The sequence below is a fragment of the Buteo buteo genome, chromosome 7 (genome assembly GCF_964188355.1).
Source record: "Buteo buteo chromosome 7, bButBut1.hap1.1, whole genome shotgun sequence".
Classification (NCBI taxonomy): domain Eukaryota; kingdom Metazoa; phylum Chordata; class Aves; order Accipitriformes; family Accipitridae; genus Buteo; species Buteo buteo.
In genome coordinates, this window is record NC_134177.1 from 8,225,963 (window position 1) to 8,252,498 (window position 26,536).

General features: G+C 38.1%; 1 protein-coding gene across 1 annotated transcript in view; it reads left to right on the forward strand.

Annotated features, from left to right (window-relative positions):
- Nucleotides 1-26,536, forward strand: part of NAALADL2 (N-acetylated alpha-linked acidic dipeptidase like 2) — a 644,640-nt gene that overhangs the window by 606,372 nt on the left and 11,732 nt on the right. The window contains exon 17 of the mRNA XM_075031410.1: nucleotides 19,746-19,821. The gene's annotated coding sequence lies outside the window, so the exon portion shown is untranslated. The remainder of the gene's footprint in view (nucleotides 1-19,745; nucleotides 19,822-26,536) is intronic.

A 26,536-nucleotide genomic window follows, 5' to 3' on the forward strand; every position in this document is an offset into this window, starting at 1 on the left:
TCACTGTTGTCTGAGAAAGCAAGTCACATGCTGTCTGAAAGACATTCCAGATCTAACTGCTGTAGGCAATTAAACTTTTTAAACTATTCTTCTAAATAAGCAAACAAACCTTTCTTTTAGTGGTACTGTGCTGAAGAAAAATAATGAACAAATATAATTATGTAATTTAGAATAATTAAGTCATTAATTGATAAATGGAAGTGCAGGTATAGAAGTTTTTGCTGGAATTTGAAAATGAACTTGGATCTCCTTGTGACTTATTTGTCCCTTTCCTCTTGGGTTAGTAAGATGTTAGCAATCATCATTTATGAATATGTGGAAGTATGCCACTGAGTTATACAACCTCTTAGCAAGATTAGTCCAGCATTTTTCATTATCTGTTCTTCATCAGAAAACGTGGGAATTAAAATTGGATATGTCACATAGTCTGTTTTCTAAGTAGTAAACTCATTCTAAGATTAAGAGGAAGAACTTTTTCACACCTAAAAGCTGCTACATGGGAGTTGCAGACTGAGTGCTGCTGCTTTCATTGTCTCCCTCAGCCAGGGAACATTTTCCATGTTGCATTACCATGATTTACTAAGAAGCAAGGTGGTCCCACCTTTCGGAGGATGGAGAGCTGCCCAGACGTTCAGTCTGGTAAAGCATGGAGGGAGATGGAGTCCTGTAAGGATGAGCAGTGACATTTGTGCATCAGCATGAGGGGCGTGCAAAAATTTTTGGTTTTCTGGTATTTGCTGTTGAGTCAAAATTTGTAAAGGAGAAAGAAACAGGTTTTCTACAATTTCTACCGTTATGTTCCTACTATATCTGTGTCTTGTTTGATAGTCTGGCTGTTTGCAGGAAGAGAATATCACTTAAACTGTTGGCTATTACTGCTGAATATTCCTATTTTGGAAGTCTGCTTTACTCTTACAAGGAAAGATCTATGTTAATTTACTCATGTTGTGGTCCTAAAGCTAACTTGTTAGATCTTACACACTGTTTCAAGCATAATGAGTCTTGCATAGATTTTGCACAGGCAGGTTTGAAAAGCATCTGTCAGTGACAAAGTAATCAAATATTCCTCACATCAGACCTTAGCAAAGCAGAGGATAATCTGTACAAACTGCAGTTACTGATTGCCATCCCCTCCCCTCCAAATAATAAATAATTTACAGCTATCACATGTTCCTTCTACAGTTAAGTATATAGGCAAAAAAAGAAACTATCTACATTTGATCATTAGCTTAATCAAGCCAGTGTATCTGTAACCTGCCGTGAAACTGATTGCTGAAGAGCAGGAAGAGTTGATGTCTGTGTAACAAATAATTCTGAACCTTAAGGTTTTTGTATTTTATACAATTTTAACTGAAGTTTCTAAAAACTGTAAGTTCTTTTCTATGAGAAGGGATAGTATTTTGAAAAGACTGTTTGGGAACAAAATTTCAAAAATACTCAAATACCAGAATCCCCCTGTTCCTTTTTCTTGTTTGTTTGTTTGTCTGCACATGAAATAGAAGTCTTTGACCCTTGGAGGAAAGGGTATCCTGAAAACCCAGCAACCTTGACTGAAGTGAGGAGCTGCATACACTCAAGGCATGCTCTTGGCTGCACAGCATGGAGCCTGCAATTCTGGAGTGCTGCTTTTTGTAACAAAGTTCTCCGGGTTTGCAAGCTTCTTACCGTGGAGCTGAGAGTCAAAATCCAATGCCTGGATAAAACTAGGGCTTCTGGATTCGGTGGATATGGCTGTTCTTGCATCATTATCCATCTGTATGAAAAATATCTCTGTCCTGCTTTGAACTATGAGAACTATTTCTAGACCAGTTTAATTTTAAATATTTGTTTTAGTGTTTATGCAGTGGAAACGTGGGATGGGAGCAGGAAAGCTAAAAACTACCACAGGTCACTTTGAAAATGTGAATGAAAATAAAGGATTAGATTTTTTTGTTTGGAACTTGTATAGATACTTGTGGTTTGGAGGCACAGAAGGTGGAATACCAGAAAGAATTTAGGGGTCTATAAAAATGTATTCACTATCCAAACAACTTCAGAGTCATAGTTTGTCTGAATTTTACCCTTAAGTAGTTTGGGTTTGGATGATGAAGATGGTGAATAACTGCACACGTCTCTTGGAATTATCACCTTTCTCTTTCTTCTATAGTTGTCTTTTTTCCACCTTCCTCAAGACACCCTGTGCCCTCTTTTGTTCCTCTGTCTACCTCCAGATTTTTTATTTTTTTTTTACTTTCTAGGGTTTTGAAGCCCTCAGTTTAAAAAGGATGTAGAAGACAAATCTGAAATGCTCAAGAGAGTTCGCATCCTGTAAAAACAGGAGTGAAAGTCAAATGGGAGAAAAAATATGGAAAAGCACAATGCATAGGACCTAAAGGTTTAAAGAAGACTTGAAAAGAGACCTTCAAAAACAAATTTTCCCTTTGAGAAATATTCCATCAAAATGTTCTTTCAGTTTCTTTTATCTCCTGTGTCTTCAGTGAATTATGTTTTAAGACTAAAATACTCCCTTGAGCATATGTAAGCTCAGAAATGAATTGAGAACTAACTAGAGATGCAGAATTCTACTTTGTACCCTGGATGCTCTGCTTTTTTTTTTCCCCAACTGGGCTAGATATGCTGGATTTTTCTAGTTCAGGGATACAGGTCATTCTGAAGTAATGGGTAACAGCTTTTATTTTCCATGATAGAGTTAATTCCTTGCACATGTTTTGATGCTTTTAGGCTTTTCTCAGCATCCAGCCACAACAATTTGCCTCATGTTTTAGAAAACCTACAGCATAAGATGCAAGAGTGCATCAAGATAATGACAGTATAATAGTGTCAAAATAGCTAAGGCATTTTGGGGGAGAAGCTGCTAGAAATGACAACAGCAAACAGCAAAATTATGAATTAAAATTACAGGAATATAAAATATATTGACTAAACATAAGTGTTATTTACAGTGGTATGGGAGAGATAGACTAGTCAGGTGCAAATTCTGGGCTGCTTTACTTTTCATATGATCCCACTAGGCCAGATTCTGACCTCGATCAGATAAATATCAAACCAGAGAAAATAGGTAGAAATTAACCAGTTTATAGCCATTGAAAGAGTGATAAGAATTAAAGATGCTGGTGTCACTGTAGCTGCATCTGATACAACTCATTTCAGATTAAATAAAACATTAAATACCTTCGTGCTTCTCTCTATTATACGGAATGCTCTAGTTATGAGTTTGAGCGTCCCCAGGTATGTTTCAATGCAGAAATTTATTTGGAAAAGGGCCTGCTGAGGATTCTGTGCTAAGTTATCTAACAAAAAATAATTTAAAATGAGTCAGTGTCTCATATGCATTACTGCCTTGCTGAACCTGCTACTGTATTTGGTGAGGTTTGAACAAAGACTACATTTTTATAGATAATCTTGTTTAATAGCAGTATTAAAACATTGAAAAAGGACTGCTGCTGGTGGATAGGCTGATGGAAGCTAATGGTGTGAGAAGACAAGTGGGCACTTAGTATCTTTTAATCATAGGAGTAAGGATGCCCTTCCTGTTTTGGAAGGGTTTAGTCTGAGAACTGGATCTGTGAGTTTCTGGACCTTGCCAAATATTCTCAGTATTTTTGTGTTCATAGAAGTGATTTATGATTATTTTTATTGCTGGTTGGATTATAGCTAATTTAAAGGCCCTGCACATACATAGAAGTTCAGAATGGGAATTTTATTGTCTGGTATCCACATAATGGCTGGATAGGCCTTGAACTCAGAGTTGGTCCTGCAAATAAACCCAGATAAGGTTTTTATTTAAAAAATAAATAAATGTACCATTTTAAAACAAAAAGAAAATTTTTCTTATTTTCTTCTTTACTTAAGGAGAAAGTAAAATAAAAAGGCAGTGGTAAAATGCTGTGATTGAAGAAATGCCAAGGAGATGTATGAATGATGCTGATAAATCCCCCTTTCTAGCTGTTGGATAGATGATGTTTGCTAGACACAGACTCAGTTAATGGCATAGGAAGCACAGGATTCCTCAGTGTGTAGGAAATGGGAAATCACAAATATTTATTGGGTCAAACGCTTGATTTGCATTCAAATAGGGGTGAAAGAAACCCCATTGGTTTGACTGGCTGACTTACTGAAGCCTACAGTTTTTATTTATGAAAGTTTCTAAAGCTCTCAACATTGCTCTCATCAATCTGACCAGATGGTGTGTGCTGGTGACGGCGGTATGCGGTGCTCTCCTTTCTGTTTCAGTGCAGGTAGATCTGCCGCTGCCCGCACCCTCAGCTGTGCTGCTGCGGGGTGTCCGGGCAGGGTGCGTCCCGCAGAACCCTCTGACAATGCATCTCACAACATCAGTGGTCTTAGTGCTACCATCATGGTATTCTGTCAGCTGTATGTGCAAGTAGAAATTGTGGGTGGAAAACAAAACATGATAGGATCTCCTCACAGATTTCTTTTTTCTTTTTTTTGTCTGAAGTAGCTCAGATTCTCATGTTGCATTTGAATTCCTGCTAACAGTTTTTTCATAATTTCTTCACCAAAATAATGTATATGTACCTTATTTTAGTAGTTCCAGAAGGAGACCTTACTGCACAAGGCACTCGGAGGAGATGGGCAGGCAAATTTCCCTGGTGTGTAAATGAAACCTTCAAGCCAGTAGATGTCTTTTGTTCTAGTGAGGGAGTCATTTTTCCACCCCTTTAAGCACACCAGCCCTGGAGCTGACATATCCTTAGTTCTGGCAGTGAAGATCAACTCTGTAGATTAATCAACGAATCCCTGAAAGTCATGTACCCAGACAATTCTCCTAATATTACCTGAAAGTGTTACCATTTAAAGCCACATTGTTCAGGAAGGTAGAATCGAAACGCTTTTCTGCAATATTACATTGATTCTCCACGCTACATCCTGATGAACTTCAATCATTTTTTCCCCTCAAGTGATCACTGATTAATCTAAAAACTGTGAAATTAAGTTGTCTGAACCAGGAATTAAAAATTTCCAGCAATTAAAAACAAAGAAACAAACCAAAACAGCCACCACCATTAGAAAGTGATTAAACATGACAACAACTGAGATGCTGAAATTAGTTGTCCTTGTTCCAAAGGGTTCGTAACTACTATGATGGTTTTGAAGCTATTAAATGATAGTTAAACTGTGTTATTATTTGTAAAGCAGCTACTTTTGTATCCCAGGCCCACTGAGTGAATGTCTTGCACAGCAGGAGACTGGAAGATAGCAAGCCTAATCATTGTCATTTTACTGTACAAGAGGCAATTTTAGAAAATGATTCCTTAAATTATAAGATCCAAACAAAGACAAGGCTCTGCAGCTGGGAACTTTGTTCTTTTCTGTCATTGAAAAGTGTCTTTCTTTTACGTTCTGTGAACTTAGGGTGGCTTCTCTACTACGACTCTAAATGCAGTAAAGGAAATTTGAAATTTTGCATATTTAATAATCTTTCTACTAGTTAATGTAAGTATAAGGATTTGATGCACTAGGCTCGCATTGAGTTGTCTGTAGAAAGGGTACCGTGCAAATGAGGAGCGTGATTCTCTCCTGAATTGCTCTGGCTTGGCTCCAGTATAATTGTGCTGCGATCAATAACGTGACACTGCTGTAAATTTAAAATAACATAGAAAAGAATCAGATGTGATGAATCTAACATTTTGGATGAGAGTTTGCTAATAGCTTATATACTTCTAGTAGTCTAGACTTTAATCATTACCCCTGGTTATGCATATGAAATCTGTTTTACTTCTGCTACATGCCATTTGGAAGGTTTTAGTGTACTACACACAGTTTGGAAGCTTTTAGGGGGCTACTCACCATAACTTGCTCATCTTCCTATTAAGTGTTTTGCAGCATGTGCTGTTATAAAGAATATATTTCATTTTTGTGTGTTTTGCTCCAGTCCCATTACCTTACATTTTTTCGTATATGAATTGCATAAACTATTCATTAAGCTCCTAGTTCATTCAGATAATTTTAAATATTTTGTCATCCTCCTTTGTACTGACTTATCTTTCACCCTTAGCAAAATGTCACCTCTGGCTGGATGTATTGCTTTTTCTAGCTGACAAAAAATGTGTTCAAAATAAGTGCTAGTTCCGAGGTCCCAAAGTATCCCATTGTGTTGGCATTTTTCCCTCTCTGCAGTGGGTGTAAATACATTACTCATTTTTATGTGATAGCATTTTACACCCACATTGCACAGATGCAGATTACTAATGCAAGGTCCAAGGCAGCAAGAATTAGGCCTACAATACACTGGGAGTCTCATGACAGACAGGAGTTGCCGAAATCTGGATTCTACCACATCTCATTACTTTACTTTCTGCAGGGCATTCCTTTCAAATGCTGTTGGTGGGAGAGAGATCTGTCTTAGAGCGGCAGCATCTCTCACTGGCAGCTAGGGAAACTGAAATTAAATCCAAGGAGTCACGTGAGGAACACAGACAAATAATTTAGCCTGCTATTAAACTTCAAGATTTTTCCTTTTCTTCCATCCTGACTTCCACTTGGTCATCAACATTCTCTTAAAGTGATAACTGCTGCTGTTACCAGTAGGTGTATGAGAAACTGCTTGTTGTCATTAGATCACCTATTACGTACGCACTGAGGATTTATACACCCAGCAGGTGACAGATTTGAGAAAAGACTGCGTGCAGAACACTGCAGCTGTGCACAGGGAAGAGTTTGACAGAGAAGCAAGAAGGATCAAACAACTACTAGAGTTGCTAGAGGGAAAGTTTAATGTCAAGTTACTGTGACATTTATGACCAGATTGATTATAAAGACTGAATAAATCTATGGTATATTTCAAGAGTGTTACTGTACGACCATCTGATACAGGGGTTGCCATGGTAAGTACGGATTTTCTATTAATCAGGAAGTGAATAGTCTCATAAAACCCATGAAACTTGTTAGTGAATAAATTGCATATGAGAAGCACCTCTATTGACCCCTATGGAAATTTAGAATTTTCAAACAATGCTGTAAAGACTTTTTCTTGGTTATTTCTAAAAAACAGTCTGTGGTACTGTGAAATCAAAATGTACCATTTCTGGTATTCCCCATGTCTTGGATGACAGCTTAGACAGATTGGAAAATCATCACTGAGCTAAAAATACTAGTGTGGAGGCAGCAGGGTAAGAAAGTAAGTTACTGAATATTGTTAAATAGGACTTGCTCTGCAGCTTTGATACTTGATAAGGTTAAGATCTTCAGCATTACAAACTGAGAATTAAAAAAAAAAAAGGACTGCTTATTGCTTGATTATATAACATCTGAGAAATATTTAAGGAGTCAGTAAAAAACAGTAAAAAGAATTATTGTTAATGCAACTTAAGAAACTGAGCATCAAGCATTAAATTATAACTCATGCACGTTTCCTTCCCTCCCTCCCTATGCTGTATGTACATAGAAAAGAGTTCCCCTCGCTTATGTGTTGTAACCCCACAGAAACAATGCAAGGGTAGAAGGGAGGGTAAAGCTACGTGGCGTCTTGCTTAGGCCCAGTCGTGCAGTCACACGCAACTTGATGTGATGTGCTGGTTGAAGCAGTATGGTGGGAACGTTGCTGTGCCGTTGCCATCTTCTGTACAATGTAGTACTGCTGTCTTCTACAGCGATTTAGGTTTGCAGTAGAACCATAAACTTATTACTAAAACCTGTGATTTTATGGTATCTCACAGAGTATAAATTGGTCAGTAATTGATGGTCATAGGAAAGTCCAGTGGAATACAGAAAATGCGTTGGTATTTCACTGGGCAATAGACCTGGCTGGTGGCAAGAATTTCTGCAAAGGGCCAGGTCAGATGCTGACAGTCTAGAAGGCAGTCTGTTGCAGCTGTGGATGCATTAACTGATTTGATAGTGTATGTTCTTTACAGTAAAGGAAGGTAGAATCACTAGTTGTGTCCCTGTGTTCCTCTTTCTCATTCATACCAGAGGATGTCTGCTTTGACTTCTATTTCCCTGTCTTTGATACTGGCAGCTTTGCCTCACTGGCCACTCAGCGTGTTGCAAGTGCACTTGCTCAGGCAGAATAATAACTACTCAGAGACAACACTGTGTAGTAGTGACCATGTAGCATTCAGTGAGGTCTGATTGTCCAGCAGCATGAATCCAAAGAATTGGAGTCACAGCTTTCTCTTATCTACAGCAGGTAATTTCTTTTTCTCTACATCAGGTGTATTTCTCTTAGCAATCACCTTCAGTCTTGTACATTCTTATTAGCTATTCATCTTATCTATATGCTGAATACCTGCTCTAATAATTAGCATTGCTGTGTACTCAGTTCATACCATATCTTTTTAAATGCTGTATGTTCATATTTCCTAGTCCACGTATCTTCCTGCAAGCAATACCACAGGTGTTTCGTTTAGACCTCCGTTAGTCCTTTGAACTACAGAGGTTCAGCTTGTTAGCCTGCTGTCTCACTTCTTATCAGTCACACTCGCTTCTCATTACTCCAGTTGCACAGCTACCATAATTAGATTTTATATTTTTAGGCATTCGTAACACTGCTTTAGTGTATGCTGTGCTATCAGAAGCATTTTAGACAAGCCATAAGACCAAACTAATTAAAATGTTCCACAGAGACTTTTTAAAGGAGAGTTATTGTTACTGCTAAATTGGTAAATTCATGCACACACAGATGTTAAGGCCAGAGAAGGCTGATAGGACAGGTTAGTCAGATCTCCTGCGTACTGGAGGTCACAGCATCTGACCCCATAATATTTGCTTTCAGTCCATTATGTCTGATGTCTTTTAGGAGAAGATAAGCCAGGTTTGGCTTTAAAGAGCTGTTTTTTTCCCCTCCCTGGTATAAGCTTCCCTTTTCACTCTTGGAAGTTCTTCCCTCTTGCCAAAGGCTATACAGAGATCTCGAGCTTCTAATTTTGTTCATCAGTACCAGGTAATCCAAACACTTCTCAGAAACTGCAAATAGGGGTACCCACCGTATTCAGAGTTTGTATTTTCTAATCGTTATGGCTTTGGTTAAATATTTGTAAGTATTATTTTAATCTGAATTTGCACAGTTTAGATTCTACTAGCTATCTTTCATTGCATTGTCTATTACTAGTAGTGTCCTGCTAGGGATTTTCTCACCAGAGGTATATAGCTCTGCCTTTATTTCCTTTCCTTAGCAGTTGCATTTTCCTCCTCCTGTGGGTGGCTGTTGTCTTGTTCCTCTTCTCCAAGGAGAGGAAGGTCTTAGTAAATGATGGGCTGAGACTGTCTCTTCACTCTGTGTAGAAGACAGCTATAGATATATTGCATACAGTGTGGTCCTTTGTGACAGTGAGGGAAATGGGTCTGGAATGAACCCTGCGAGGTTGTGCATACCTGTAAGATAATTATAGAATTACTGCTTCTGTTTTAAAATGTGGCTCTGTGCAGCAGCATTTACCGTACAGTCAGCGGTATCTTTTGAGATATAACTTATCTTCTTGTACAGTCTATGTATGGAATGGGTGATTTTTAGACGAGAGAAATTTCGTACACAGGAAGCTTTAAGTTTACTCTAGTTACTGAAATATTTTCTCTCTCTGTGTTGAATATAATCTGAGCTATTGAATTTCATTGGCACCTAAAATAATATACACAGATGTATTTATATTTATTTTGTAACTTACAGAATTTGTATTTATAACTATATATATTTTTGTAAACATTCCATCTGAAACAAGAAAAATGACCTGGCATTGTGGTAGGATGCTCATTTCCCTGGAAACCTAGCTTCTAACACGAAGCTTACTTCTAACAGGTGTAAGCATTCTCCCTTCTTCCATCTCATTTATTTAGTCTCTGCTAGCACTATAAATTGTTGCTTTGGGGTAATGAACAACAGTGTATTCTACCAACATAAGCGTGTTCCTCTGTCATTCATTTACTTATTTTAGAGTTAGCAAAAAAAGTTAAAGGTATATTTTACAAGAAGAACTCAATTACTGAAATCTCTAAGGGGAGTAAGTAGCAGTAAATATGGGACAAGCATGTGATAATATCTAAAAATAATAGCTGCAGTGCAAATTTACATAAATAACTATTGTTCTTTCAGAATCCAAAACAGTATATTTCCCTTCCCCTTCCTCTCAAATTGAGTGCTTGCAGTCAGATTTCTGTAATTATCAACTGCAGTTTGGGTAGCACAAGTGTTGACTTCTGATTTGGAGATAACTCTGAAACCTTTATCATTTGTATTATATCATGTTTTGGTAATTGAATTTTCAAGATCATCTGTATAAGTGAGTTAGAAGCCGCAGATTCACTAAGGGCCATTGTTTTTGCTCTCTTTAGTGGAACAGGAACTCCAGACTCAAGGGCTTCGGGATACCACACCTTGATATACGCAAATATATACACAAACTGCAGTATTGTTTTCACATGGTGAAATACTCTATATCCTTGAGCACACACAAAGAAAGTTTCCACAAAGTGTCTTTTTTGTAATGGGTTTTCATAAGCAGGATTTTGTCTGCAGGAATCTTTCTGGAAATAGAGGTTTCTTTGTCAGCTGATACTCCTTGTGCTGAATCCATCATTTGTGCCTCATGCACCTCTGGAAAAACAGAGCTGGAGTGTAGCCAAGTCTGTAGATGCACCAGAGGAGTCTCCTCTTTTACGCCCCATAAAGAGATTGATGTTGTGCTTACTGTAGAAACACACAGATTGTTAGTAGATAAACAGGTGGGTTATACAACAGTGTGTAGAGAGCAGTCCCAAGGGTTCCCATTGACCATGCTCTTCCCATATTTTCATGGGGTAGCATTTAGAGAAACCCTGAGCCTATCTCTGTGGTTTTCATATGCTTAAAGCAGTAAATAAATTGATGCATCTTTTTGTTGGCCACTTAATGGGCTGAAGTACTCCATCCACGCACTGTCCTCCCAGGAGCTGTCGACAGAGCAGATGGATGAAACGGCACCATCTGTCAGCTTGGAGACTGTCCCACACAAGATCAAGACAGGTAAACTCCTTGCTCCTGCTGCAGATTGAACACTTTCAAGAGGATTTACAAATGGCAAAACAACACTTATTTGACTCAATACCTCAAACGCAAAGCACAGGCAGTGAGGGAGAAGTAGGCTGGAGGAACTGAGGCAGTGTGCCTTGACAAAGCAGACCTCTAGCCCCATCGGCAGTAGAAAAGAACGAGCAGATGTCATTTGAAAACTGTCGCAGCTGGTCTCTACCTTTCAGTTAGGTGGAGCAACACAAGGAACCAAACGCATTCATCTTTCTCATAGAAACTGGTGACACGGAAGCCTTTGGTGTTAATGATTTCCTTGCAAAAAAACCCAAACCAAAACAAAAAAAACCCCAAACCCGAAAAAACCCAAAAAAACACATTTGGGGGAAGATTTACAGAACCCTGGCTCATGAAGCTGCTCTACAGTTAGGAGAGGCTTGTTTAAACATAAACATGAAATATTTACAAAAGCAGGCATGTTTAGAAACCAAGAGAAATGAAAGCAACTGACATCCTGGTTTCAGATTTTGAGTACAAGACTTCTTTTCTCCCTAAAGATAGGAAGTTTGAAGGAAAGGATGCTCTAGATAACAAGTTAGCAGCTTGGTCAAAAATCACTCAAAGGAGAATGATTAAAGAAAATTTATCTTTTCAGACTGCCTTTTGCTTCTCTTAGTTAGCAATTGGAATATTTATTTCATGCTCCTCTATTTGTTCTGTATTGCAGATCAAGTGTATCATCACTGTGGACTCTTACAATTCAGCCTGTTTGTCCTGTAGTTTTAAATTGAGAAAAGACCCTGTGTACTGCAGTGCGAGGTAGTATTTTGTGTTCAGGTGGGGCTAACCACATCCTGTGCACATGATCTGGGCTCTCAGACAAGTTGCATTTGCTCCTTTCTCTTGTTGTCCTCTCTTCCTATAAAGTGTAGGTGCCTTTTCCTACAAATGGATGGTTTGCTTTGTCTAGCAAAAGTAAGAGCTTCCATTGTTATTTCTGCCTTAACAGCTCAGCAGAGGTTTCAGTCTATTTAAAGATTCTTGTAATGATTTCAGTGATTTTTTTTATGTGTATACAGGGAGGGTTTATTGATGTATGAAAGGCAATATTAAGTGTCAAAGGCAAGAAGTAAGAAACGTGCCCACATATGTGGGCTTTCTGTATAAAACCTACAACCCCTAATCAATTGTTAATGATGTGGATTTTTTTGTTTCTTTCCTGCCATAAGAAGTATTTCCAAGAGGCTTTACAGCCTTACTGAATCCAGCTGTGTCTTCTCCACTCTTTGTCCATGGCCTGGTGATGACAGGAGCGATCATTGTCACTGCCACAAGAGTTTGGATCAAGGTTTGCGTGCTGGTTCTGGTTCTTCATTTGAATTCCTCTCAGGTGTCTTCTGTTTTTTACAGGCTTTTCTCCCTGTATCAGCTGTCAGTTCTTCATTTATACTGAAACCGTTGCCCTTTCTAAAGCATTTGTCTCTAAAAATATGCTGCTTCCTGAAGCTTCATAGTCACTAGTCCTCACTGGGGACCAGCTTCTGTCCTGCTGAGACAGCAGTGAGCAGGTGGCATTCATCCTAGAGGAGATGTGATCTAGTACAAGCAGGAAAAATACAATAAAAAGGCAAATTAGTGTAGTATAAAGAAGCAATACAGTAATTATGGCCATCTTGACAGTTGGCATTATCAGCACAACCTAATAGGATGAAGTCTTTTGCTAGCCTTTTTGTTTATCTCTGAAGCACTGGTCCAGCAGTTGGCTGTTATATGGTGTATCTTGCTTAGTCCACAGGAAAGGAGGTGGTGTTATCACAACATGGCTTCTAGAAGGCTGTAATTTGGATAGCAGAGTAGGAAATGGAGTTATAGCTGGCATGTTCAGGACAATTAAGAGATGTGACTCTTAATTTATATCCTTACTGCACCATTAGACAGCCCTCAGGAAAAGCAATTCTGCATTTCCATCTCTGAATTTTGAAGGAGAAGATGGGAATAAAATCTGTTATCCCTCTGAGAAGAATGTTTCTCATTCGGTAGAAGTGCAGTCATCCTTTCTGATGCAAGGAAAAATTATTGGTGAACTGCAAATAAACCTTAACAAGAAATATCCTTTGAAGGATAAGAGAAAATAGAGAGCTTAAAGAGTCTGGGAAAAACACATGCTTTTCTCCTCAAGTGGATTAAAATCACTGAAAAAACAATTCCCTCTAATACTGGCATATAAGCCTTTTAACCAATGCGGTGTCGTATTAATTATTTTTTTTACTTTTCTTATGTAGAGAAAAAAACTGGAAAAATCTTATGGCCCACCCTGCCCTCTGAATTAAGTCCTGGCTGAGATTCAGTGGACTCAATAGGTTATTCTCTACCCAATGCTCAGCATAAATACAGACTGTCATGTCACATCTAGATTAAGTAGGTGCAGGCTGCAGCATACTTTACAGTCCTGGTACTCAGGTTGTTCAGAACTGGGACCTGCTCATTTCAACACCTTTCTGGTTCACATACAGAATTTGTCCCCCCAAAAATAAGCACAGTAAAGACTGATGCAGTATTGGATCTTGCACTGAGTCAGTGGTAGCTGTGATGCATGTTCAGACTCTTCAGCCTAGAGGTGCTTGCTCCCAGGGCCACCAGTTCATACCTATCCTTAGAGGTTATTATTTTTAATACAGCACAATGCTCCTATTGAAATGTTGTGGGAGATAAACAAGAAATGAGAATAATTCAATGTTACCCTTCTCCATTTCCAAAGTATTAAATGCAGACTGAGTCCCTGTCATTGAGTCAACGTACTAGTCAGGGATTTCTGAGGCTACATCAACCCAGGCTTAATAAACAGTGTTATCAAAGTAACAGTTCTCTTTCCTTTTCTCAAGGCAGTTAATTGTACTCGCTGTCAGAGCAGTTAAGGACATACCTGTTTATCTTACTAATGGGTCTGTCGCAGCTATCATTCAGCAGTTGCTGAAAATCTTTGGAAAATACTACCTACGTAACAGGCATATAAATTTAACAGTTTACTAAGACTCCTGTTTAAAACTTTTGGCCTATGTTTTGCCTCTTTTCTTGCAGACATTTTTTGGAGTGTGACATCAGGCAGAAAAATCTTTTCGCAGGTTCGCTCTGTTCTAGGTCAACAGTGCTACAGAAACCCTTCTTAGGTCTAAACCATTTATAATATATCAAATATGTGTAAATTCTATAGATGGAAAATACCTTATTTCCACAGTATTTTCTGAAAACATACTGAAAATTCACTTAGAGCATTAGCTAAGCTGGAACACTTTCATACAAAGAGATATGCTTCCTTCTCAGCATTACAAGAAAGCAATTAGTTAACACTGGAGGCAATAGCTTTTGCTAATCAAAAGAACTGACTTAACTTGTATAAGCTTAAGCAATTCTGTTGTGGAAGAAAGGGGAAAACCAGCCATACTACTGGACTATCAATTAAAATGAAAACATGCAATGCAACACAATTCATTCTGTTAAAGGCAATAATTTTCCATTCATAGTGCAAATGTGTTTGGAAAATGACATGGCTACTACTCAGACTTTGACTGATGTATGTGAATGACTTTTTAAAATTCAACCTTGCAAGTTCATGTCTGTTGATATTAAAATATTTTTTATCTAAAAGCTTATAGATCATTGATATTATATTTTCACCACCCTTTTTCATTTTGATCTTGCTATTGACAGTGTCTTCCACCTTGGCTTCATCATCACATATTTTTTGTCTTCCATAAGCGAGACCTGGTGAACTTTAAATAGGGTCCTTAGGGAGAAAAAGTCTTTTTCTGTTATAACTGGATTCAGCTGAAGGAATCTCCCCCCCCCTTTTTTTTTCTCTTTACTGTAGTGAGTTTATAGGACATAATGGAAGTCCAAATTAACTTAATATTCTTAACATTTTAAAATATAGTTAGCATTTTTCATGTTGCAGACAACAGGCACCACAACTTGTCTTGATAGATGTATTTCCAGCCATAATAACTCTGATTTAATCTTTATATGAAACGTCCCTACACAGGGATTTTTATTATTCATTTATACACTAGTATTAAAGAAGTCACTGTCCTGGAACTTGGTGACATCTGAATTGAATTCTTGACTTTGCAACAGTTTTCTTGTTTGTTCATGTGAAGTTGCTAAATTTATATACCTGAGATGAGCCCTTTGGTGAAGAAGAGAGTTCTGTTTTCCACTCAGCCTTTTCTCCCTAGTCTTCACTGTAAACTGCAAGCACCAGGGATTGTCTCATTTGCAGTATGTGGTTCTTACTTGGTATCAACTTCTTGTTTCTGAAGCTCAAATGTAATATTTATTACTGTAGAGTTATTTCTATCTGATCAGTCAAAACCCCAAACCAGAGATTACATGTTTAATCTCCCTAGAGTCTTCTGATAGAGCATTTGTCTCCTGTTGAAGACAGAGATCTCAGTAGCTTGACATACACACTTTAAAGACAGTTGAATATTCTTCATGGTGGGTCCACCAGTGAGAACCAACCGTTATATAGATAAACTAGTAGAAAGATGGCATTTAACGATCAATCTGGTCTTGGGGCAAAGGGATGAACTGAAAGAATTCTTGTGGTCCTTTCCTGTCCTATGCCTATCTGTGTCTAAAATAACCTATATCGTAGCCTTTTCTAATATTCTTCATAAAAAGAGGAAGATGTAGCATTCAAAAACTTCTAACTCATTTTCCTATAGTCTTCACACTGAGACTGTTGATTAGAGAGAAAAATATGTATAATCTAATGTTTTGCCTGAGAGGTGATGCCTGCTTCCCAGATTATCAAAATGTCAATGGAATATTTTTCAGTCTGTTTTCTCTTTCTAATCTAGTTCCCTATCTCCCTGCCGCCCTCCTACCCCCCACTACCTTTTTTGTTCAGCTCCCTCTCAAAAGTACAAAAGGAACTGGCCAGCTTTCTTCCTGCTGTGAATGACAAAAACTCAAGATAGTGTTAAACTGACATGGACTGTGCTGCTTTGCCAATCTCTGAAATGTCATTGCCCAGGCAGCCTGCTGGGCTCAGCTCAGAGTCATGGTGCCAAGACTGCTAATAAAAAAAGAATAAAGGTTAATGAGGGAATGGGTTTTTTTAATTATCCAAAATAAAGTTGCCTGTTTTTTATCTGTAAGGTTTGTTCAAGGCATAAGGTTTTGGTTTTTAATTCTTTGGTTTTCGCCTTTGCAGTGTTTTGTATTTAGTTTGTAGGCTAAATCACAGTGGATGCACAGGACCCACTCTAGTATCTTGCTTTCAACCTGGTCTACTTGTTTTCTCTAGCAGTCCTTGAAGTAGGAGAGTACTAATGGATATGAGTGAGTTATCCTCATCTGACCCTGCTTGATTGCAAGGCAGAAAGTGATATCTTTTATGGCTACAGAGGTCCCTGTTTCAAAAGGCAAAAAGCTTAGCATGCCTGGAGCCCCGCTCTCTTAGTGGAGCTGCTTCTTGCCTCTCCCAGTGTAAAGTGTTGCGAAAGACACAGATGTTCCTGTGCACTGGCTCCATGTCGCTGTGTGCTGTTTGGTGGCATGGGGGTCTAGTCATAGCATTTTTACTTCTCTATTGATTAGTTTATATAGTTTATATTTTTTTTCCACCTGTCCAGCTACATCAGAAGGATGTGCTGCCATGAATACATGTGAAATATAGCAGTTGAAAGGAAGAAGAAGATAAGGCAAAGACCATTAGACACACTTTTTTTTCTCTTGTCTATCTGTGCACAGGAGCTGTATTTCAGCTCTAACACACCTAGATGCTGCTCCCACCACCAACTTATCAGTGCAAAGACCATCTGTTACTGATTCTCTCCCTCCTGCTATGCCCTTGCGAGTTGTCAAATCCTGGTGTTCATTTATTTTTTCCCACACCACTGGTCATATACAATACTTCCATAGTCTTTGTACAATACAACCTGACACGGAGGTTAGCCTACAGCTAGTTCTTCTGGTTTTTTTTGTCTCTTATAGTGGCTCAGTCCTTCTGATCACAGGAAGCAGATCTACTCTTACTCTCCACCTTCTATATTTGCTTTTGTAACTGCAGTCACAGCCGGCTTGTCACCACCAAAAAAGTGCACATATCAGGATTTTTGTGAGTCTTTGCATATCAAGTCCATGAATCTGTTTTTACAGTGACCCTACAACTTTAGGGTATTGCTGGCACAGAACTGCATCATTTTCAACTGCAGTTGAGATGGAGACAATTAAGTGTCTATTCTAGGGTGAATTTTTATTTTAGAATTATGAAAAATAACTTATTTTACGAAGGTAAGGATCTGTCTTACCTCCCATTCCACCTTCCTTTAGTAGCCCCCTGAAAAGCACACTGGGAAGCTGACAGAAAAATTCTCCACAGAAGCAAATAACAGGTTGAAGTCTGACAGCTAGAAAATGTTCTTAGCTCTAAGTCATACTTATAGTAGTGGAGAAGTCTGAAATAAATCTAGTCTTTTATTTGTTAAAAGGCTGGTCCCAACTTAGGTGATTACTGTAGTTATTGCATCTCTTCCTTTTATTGTAAACTTTTTTGGCAACTATTTTTTTACTGCTTTTTTGAATGAGTGAAAAGAAGTGATAGCACAATGTAAACAGTTTAAGTTTGTGTGAGACTAGGATAAAAATGTATAAATGGATGTGTATGTAAATATCTCAGTGCATGTACAAACCCATCAGTTCATGCATGCATATACACAGATTTATCTGCAGACATGTATTATACAGCGATCAAAAAGACCAGGCTCTATTTGTCAATAATTATTAAACTGGAGGGCTCCAAAACTAAAAACAAGAGCTATCACAACTGGAACTAACTAAATGGTTCCCAGAATTTGCAGTTCTACGATGTTATCCTTTGTTACTTGAAAAATGACAAAAACTTACAGTTGTTGCTACCTGTTTATAAAATGAAGTGGGGGAGGGTGGCGGGAGGAAAGGAGGCTGTGTTTTTTAATCCTCCCTTGCTATCAGTACAACATTAACAACAGAGAAAGTAAATCTATTCTTTTAAAAAATAAAAATTACACTTTACTTGAAGAGTAGAGGGAGTTTGTTGTTGGTTTTTTTAAATTATATTCTCTACAGTTGGGTAAAATACCAGAGTAAAGAGCATACCCAGTAGTGAAAGGTATTATCCAGCTCTCAGTTAAGTCACTGGAAATCCTCCCATTGACAATCACTCTGCATTGCACGCTGCGGAAGGCAGAATACAAAATGAGAAGGAAAACGTAAACTAAGTATTATATGTAGATACACCCAAGTGTTGTATAAAATGATTTTGTAGGGTGTTATATGATGTAGTAAAAATGAATGACAGTAAAATATAACTAGGATTACTATATAGCAACACTATAGAAATAAAATAGTTTAAAGCGGGTAAAAGAAATAAAAACAGATGCTATTAAGGAGAAAGTAGAACGTGATGGTGAAGAGGAAAAGACCATGCTAAGATGGCTTTTTGGTTGAAAATAATTTAATATAGAGCTTTATATTTTCACTTTAAATAGGGCAATGTTTTAGAGCCTTCTTCAAAGAACTACACTTTTGAGACTAACACAGAGGAACTTCGAAACAGAAGAGCAAAACTCCCTTGAAGGCAGGGAGCAAGAGTTCTAACTTGCTTTGGAGAAGGAACACAGTTCTTGCAGAGGCCCCTCCCCTTCCCTTAATTTTTATAGAGGTTTTTCACAGTCTACTCAAAAGGTGACACTCCCCAGGGCATAATTTTCCAACACCCATTCTCAGTGTGACTAGGTCAAATGCTGTCACCCCTTAGTGAAAGGTAATTTGTCAAAGATGGGACCGTGGTTGCTATAGGTGTGCAGTGATAAGTGTGTACTGATACCACATCCTATGTGCCAGATCAGGCATTTAATTTTCTGATTGTGCTCTTATAAACTCTTTACAGCCTGTTTAATGATTGTTCTTCTCATTTATATAAGCAGTAGAAATTTACTTGTGCTTGTGCTGTAACCTGATTGCAGTTTCTTCAGCTGATAAATTAAAGACAGGAGAAGTTTCTCCCTTCTCCCTCTCTGAGACCCATCCATGAGGACATCAGTTTGTACAGAGGCTGTTTTGTTTTGTCAGACCTGAAAAAGGGGCATATACATGGCCCTGTGTCACCTAAGGCAGGGTACAAGAGAATGAGACTTATGGCTGAGCGCGGTGTTTCCTCTGATTTCCATTTTTTTAATCTAGCCCTTTTGAGGGATGGGGTGAGATGGTGGTGAGAGAGGGGATCAAGTCTCATTATTTTTTGATCAGGCCTAAGGGGCAAACTCAGGTTTAGGTATATTTGTAAAATACAGGTTCTGCTTCCTTTATTAGATCTGTTTAGAAAAGCAAAGAAAAACAATGTTCCACTGATGTTCAGTGCCTCTAATTGTAATTAAATTTCTGGCAGTGAAGCACTGAGTTTGTAATTAATGATTAAAGAAAAAGTTTGCTAGTTCAGCTGCCTGTTGTTCATGAACTTGACTGAATCTGCACTTAGAATAAGGGGCATCACAGAGGAAAAGACTTCTCTTCTACTTAGGGGAAGTAAGTCTTGATTTCTTTTAACTATTATTTAAATTAGCTAGAGCCTTCTGGCCATATCTGTCCCTGCTCTCATTCTAACCAGTGGTTTCAAAAGATGAGTGAATGAATATAGTCCCTTGTTTTTATGAACTGGAGTTAAAAACCGCTAGTTTTCTTTATAGAGGGAGTGCCTTTTGAAGCTATTCATGAATTGCAGCTTTTTTTTTTTCCTCAGTTATAGGAACCACTGAATTAATCCAGAAAATCAGAGCCTGCATCCATTTGTATCATCATTGCTGGTTTTGCTTGAGGTAAGTACTTTCCTTGTCAGCCTTTTTTGCCTATTTTAATATGAGTTTTGTTTACTCTGTAGCAGTAAATACCCGGAATACCTATATTTGGTTGGAACTGTACCATCTGTGAGCTTCATATGTGTGGGACATGTGGCTGGTAAATTCATGCGTAACACTTTTCTGTTTTGCTGTGGCTGCAGATGGGAATTCCTTTTTGATGAGCAGTTGATTTTCTCAAGGTGCTGTAGAATCATAGTGCTGCAGGGTAGATTTGGTATCCTTCAAATGTGAGGCCTAATATATGACCCTGACTCAAGGCAGCTTGTCTTAAGATACCCCCGCCCGCCCTCACCGTTTTTAAGAGAACCGAACAGTACATATGAAAATGTTTGGGAACAATTTCCTAACATTTATCCCAGTTGCAGTCCAATATCTACTACTTCACTGGCAAGAAAAATTGAAAATTATATTCCTGGAAGAGTTGGTGTATCTCTTTCTTTATGTGGGGCTAAAGGTCAAGAGCAAAATGGATTTTGTTGCATATATCATACATGTAAGGTAATTGGGGATAAATCTGAGCTGTCCCTGAGTGTGCAGAGGCTTCCACCAGAATCGTGGGAAAATCCTAAGCACAGACGCTGGAACTGACTGTATGTGGGCCAGGTTGGGTATATATCCTAACACTTCACCTAGCATTTATCCCACACTGTTTCTGCTTTTTTTGCATATCAGAGAGCACAAATTACTACTCATGAATTTTGTTAATATTACCTAAAAGCAGGCCAGATATTAGTACCTTGTGGTAGAACCCTGTTTCTGAGATTGTCAGTCCAAGGTTGGAGCTGGGAATTACACTTTTTTAAGCAGGATTGGCAATAATTTTGGAGAAATCAGGTGAGTCTTCACCTTCTGCTGCTTGTCAGGGGCATGGTTCACCTGCTGAGTGAATGCAGGTGTATTTAATGTACCTTCTGTAGTGTTTTGCCTTATTGTCCTTGATTGTAATACCAAAACTGGATAATGAATTTGGTGAACTTTTTACTATGTAGGTATTACTGAGATCAATGTGGGTAAAAGTAAGGAAAACACAAGGAATTTTGAAATACTCAAAGGAAGCATTCTAAAAGTTCCACGATCTATTAAAAAAAATATATATATATTAGTAAAGGCAGGATTGTGGAGGACAGACTCTATGATAGAATCCTGAATATTTAGGGATTCTTTAGAATGTGCGTATTAGCTCAGAATCCTTTAACTGAGTTCATATTCAAAGACCATACTATGCACTGGAGAGAAAAATTAACTAAGACCCAGTCTGGATTAGCATATTGATGTTCAAATATCCAATTACCAAGACAAAAATTTGCAGTCGATAGAGCAATAGAAAATAAAAACACAGTCCAGAACCAAGGCAGAAATCAGTGGTCTTCCCTCTGGAAAATACCTGGTGCTAAACTGCAGGAGATTTATGGTGTTCATTGGGTTCAAAAGCATAGGATGGATCCCTTCAGGTACCAGTGGATACCTGTAGAAAAAGGAACCTCCTTACCATCCACTTAGAGGAACATGAACGGACCAGGACTCTGAGATCACAGCCTGTATAATCAGTACCTTCAAAATTAGAATAGTTATGGGTACTTTAATAATGCTATAGAATGACCATATGTTATATTGAATATACACATTCTTGGGCAAGAAAGGGAGTCTGCGAAGCTAAAAAGTACAAGTATCAATCCAAAGATCCTAATGTTGCATTTTAAAAGTGCCAGTTGATTTTCAAGGCTTCTGTGGAATTTGACATATGGTTTTATTAGGTTAGCACAATTATCCTGAAACCACTTATGGACATCACTGACAAATACGGCTCTTGGGAGTGTGATTGGGAGAAGACACTCAATGTTTCTGAAGTGTCTTCTTTAGTAGTACTTGAGCAATTGACATTATAGAGTAATAAGACATAATCTCCAGACTATCAAGAATTAGCCAAGTAATTATTTCTTGAGCTCTAGTTCTGTACAAATATTTAGGGGCTTTTGTAGTGCAGTCACATTTTGGATTGTAAGGAATACGCCATGTTTATAACTGCTCAGCAATGGCTGTATTTCTGTGGGATTTTTCAGGCAGATGTTGGAGCACTTTGCCAGGCAGATGTGATGTTTATTCGGTTGAAGTGCCAAGCTGGCCAGCAGTACAGTTCTGAGCTCAAGATAATATGCTCTGCCTTTCCACAGGCCTTATTAGCTCAGGCTCTGTGCCATGCTAACTGTGGCTCTGCCCTGGAGCTGATTTATACCCAGCTGTCTGGGAGTGTGATGAGAGTTCACAACAAACACAATGTAGACTTTCCCAGTAGACTTATCCAGTACCTCTTTCTCTCCCCAACAGCCTAATCCAAGTCCTAGTGAAGTCAAAAGAATGATTCCCATTTACTTCTTTAGTCTTTCAGTCAGACCATGATAGAAGGAGGTATTTGCCCCAGTACTAGAGTATGCTGCTACAAGGCATTCACAAGGCTGAGTTTAGGATGAGTTTATCCTTACTGTGTCACACTTTTCTGATGTTTTCTTCCTTGTTTCCTGTGATTACAGCAACTGCAATTATCACCCCACTTTAAGTATTTCACCCATGGCTATTTTTAATCTGTTTTAACATGCTTGCCTACCTATGGCTAATAAAACCTGAACGTGCAGCCAGTTTTTACCAACTGGTAACATGGGAGAAGTGATCTCAAAGTTGTTAAGTTGCTAAAGCTTTTAAGAAAATAGGCAGCCAATGTAGAGGTGAGGAAGAGATGTAAACTTAGTGCTCATCAGTGAAGGAATACTGGCAATAGGAGCTCAGTTTCTTGTGATTAGAGCATCAACATGACTATACTAATAGAAAAAAAAGAACTGATGAGGATATCATAATAATGATCTACATAATAGTGTAGATCAAGGTGCTCTGAGCCTAATGTTTAGGCAAAACTGGCATTTGTAAAATCTCTAGCAAAATCTACAGTAGCTTAGTACACGCTTGGTCCAGCAGCATGCAGCTCCAGGAGGACAAGGCTGCAGTTCATCACAACAACCCATTGTGATTTCTAGTTATCTTAGCCTACCTCAAGTGTGAACTGGAAACCTGGAAGGGGTACCACAGTACTAATCATATAAGTCAACTAGTGCTCTGAATCAAGAGCCATAGTACAGCATGACAAACTCTTGCCTGGAGTTAATGTTTATGGCTAGTTTTATAAGCTGCTGAAAAGCAGGACATATTGCTACACCCTGAAATATAATGGCGTCGGTGACTGCTGGTATAATAAACTGCAGAGCCTCCTCCCAACCTTTTGGATTAAGTAATAAAAGAAAATGATTAAGAGGGCAATTCCATCATTTTTCTTTTGTTGAATAGAACACTTTTTTTCCTTCCTGACTCACTAACAGAGACAGCCATGAAAATGAATGATTTGGCTTCACCCAAAATGATGGATAATCCTGCTAGAAGAGCATGACGATGATAGACAGACATGTGAAGGAAAAGGTAATAGAAAAGACTGACACTTTGATAGGCACCATGATGAACAAGCCCTCAGGGGCTGTGACTTAATAGGTTAATAGAAGTGTTCTAGCTCTCTCAGCCCCCTTCTATCTCTGTGCTCCTTTTAGAGCTCCTTCAGCATCAAAAGAAATAACGTTATGAACAGAGGACGGATACATTTTGTAACGCAGCAATGTGCTTTTTTGTGTGCTTCTTAACATTGAAGTGAAACACAGAATGAAACTACTTTCTTAAGTGAGATGTAGTGAATGCTCACTCTGCTCAGCTCTTATTAGAGCCTTTACTTTTTCCTCTTCCATCTCTTAGACATTGCTTGCAGGTAATATAATGTCCTAAGGATATTGCACATGTTGAGTTTAATCACCTGTGAAATATATTGTCAGAGTCCTGCTGAAGTTGATGGTGGGCCACATTCTGAGGTTGACTAAACCAGAAGATAGCCCAAATAGTTTCACTGACATCAACAAAATATGTGGCTGATTTCTTGGTTGGCTGCTAACAGAAATATTTCAGTCCTATGAAAAAAAAAAACCCTAAGATTTACTCAAAATATTTTTAATTGGATATAGCTTTTCTATTTTTTCTCATAATTCTTTTTTCCTTATAAACCTGTAGCATTTTTTCTGATAACGCAAAGCCACTGATGTATCAATATGTATTTTATTATTTGTTGCATGTATTGGTGGTTTTCCTTATTAATATCTGTTAAGAGGTTATGATTTTGCAAACCTCACCATCTTGGCCAAACAATTAAGCTAGCATATTCTCTACTAGGTTTTAATGTCTTTTACATTATGGAGTGTTTTGACTTGGACTAACATTTTCTTACCCAGTTTTCAAAATCAACTGCAAGAGTAGGTTTTGACAGGAAGGGTTTGGTGCAATGGGGTTGAACAATTTTATAGTAAAATTATTAATGTAAGTCAAACTAACATGAAAAATAGTAACATACGTAAATGAATAATGAGGTAAATAAATAAAAAGGAGATATATAATGTCAGTAAAGCATGCTTTACAACTGAAAGAAAGTAAGCTAATATATTTCAGATCAAAAGACTGTGATATCACAGTTGGCAAAGTCTCTGTGAGACTACAATGAGAAGTCATAATGATATACTTGTTTGTATTGTTAGTACTAAGAGATGGTTCATTGTATAGGATAGTGGAGGACAGATCAGCTCCCTGACATGCTGCATGAACTTGGGTGTACAAAATCCTTTTCTGTACTTATCTTTTCCCTTATTTTTTTTTAATGCTCCCAGACATGTATTGTCGATATGTCTGCCTACACATGCCACACTTCTGTATAACCTTAAAAGGCATTAGTGTAATACAAATAAGCTTGGGGTGTGTATTTTTTAAACACATGACAAATGCATTTATTGATAGATTTCTAGTCTGGCTTCAGGATATGGCCAAGTTACTATAAAATTTCAAGTTACTATAGAAAAGAAGTCTATGTGAATTTAATTAGTATAACTAAACTCTGTATTTGAATGGGAAAAAGTCTACCTCAAATATTAGTTTTTATGTCGGCTTGCTTATTTAAGAAAATTTTTCATTAAGTGTATCTATTGCTTTCTCTTCATTTACAAGAGTATTTCTGATCTTCAGCAGAACATAACAGGGTTGTTATGCTGTTATTTAAAGAATACATAGCTATTACATCAATAAGTGTAACCCCAGAATTAGTGCAGATCAAGTTGGGTTACATCAGCCTGTTACTAGACTTTCTAGTATATGACTGCACGTTGCTAAGCAGGAGGATTGTGAAGCTCAGTTTCATACTATGGAATAACATCCTTTAAGAATTACAAATCCCATTACCATGCTGGCCTTCAACCTGACCCTTCTACATTAAGCAACAGGTTATAGGTATGTTAGAACTGAATCAAAACACTTGTCAGAACAAAATACTTCGTGGCACAAAGTGTGTCCTTGTGTAGAGAATGTGAAGATGCACCACAGATCAGAAAGGGTAGCTAAATTGCTTCCTGTGCTTTGGAAGTTATTCAGGTCCCAGGTGATGAGGATTAAGAACACAGCAGATTATGAAGTTCAATCTGTTTTATTTCTTCTCACAGGATATTGCATATTTTTTTTAAATCTGTGATTCTTATGAGTTAATCACTAGCTACTGTGGATGGTACTGTACTTTACAGCCCCTACTCCAGGGAGCTTACACACTACATCAAATAGCACACCATAAACAGAGCATACGACGAAGTGCCACACAGATAAATTGATTGGAAGAAGATAACCCAGAACTAAACGTCATGGGTATTGTATCTGCCCCATTTTCTGTCTAGCAATGAACTGGTTAATTCTGTCTTTCACTTGTAGAACCTAAAAATGCTCATGTCAAGGGGCTATGCAAACTTGTGTTATATAAGCTAATGGTCTATTAAAAAAGAAGACATTTATCCTTCTGGAGCAAGTCACTACATGTTTTTGTACCTTGGTTTTCCCATCTGTAAAATAAGAAGAATGATTCTGACTTTCCTTGTAAAATGACTAAAAGATACAGAGCAAGAGGGAGATGCTGCACTTCTGGAATTTTAGCATGGATGCACTGGTACTTGGGTCACCGCTGTGGTACAAGGGAAATGAAGAAAAATTTGATTGCAGCTCATTGCCTTTCCAGCACGTGCTGGCTGTATAGCAGTGACAGTCCTGGCAGGCCCATTGCAGTCCCTGTCTCACTGGCAAAGGAAAAGAGATGGGGTTGAACCAGCTCTGTGATTTACTGCTGCCAAAAAATGTGGAGCTTAGAGGTACTTTTGGCTTTACACAGATACTCAGGGCTGTGGTGAATTATCCACGTATGCTTCAAATGTAGGCTTATTTAGAACTTATGCTTTTTGTGCTGTTTAGGCTAATAGGTTCACAACTGGGACTTGTAGCTAAAAAAAGGCAATTCAAGTAATAATAGTAATGAGTTGTAGATATCTGTGTTTTGACAGCACACTGGCGTGTATGCAACCCATTGATACTTGAAAACAAAAATGCTTTTGAACTAAAACCCACTACACCTTTAGTCCAGGACACTTCGCAGATCACAGATTGTCTGTTTCTTTCATTTGTAATATGCCCTCAATGCCAATTATCTTTGTAGTTTACTGTTCTTTTTTACAGAATAAGGCAGTCGGCCTTAAACTATGTTCTAAAAGAATAGGCTGATCTGAATGTTAAA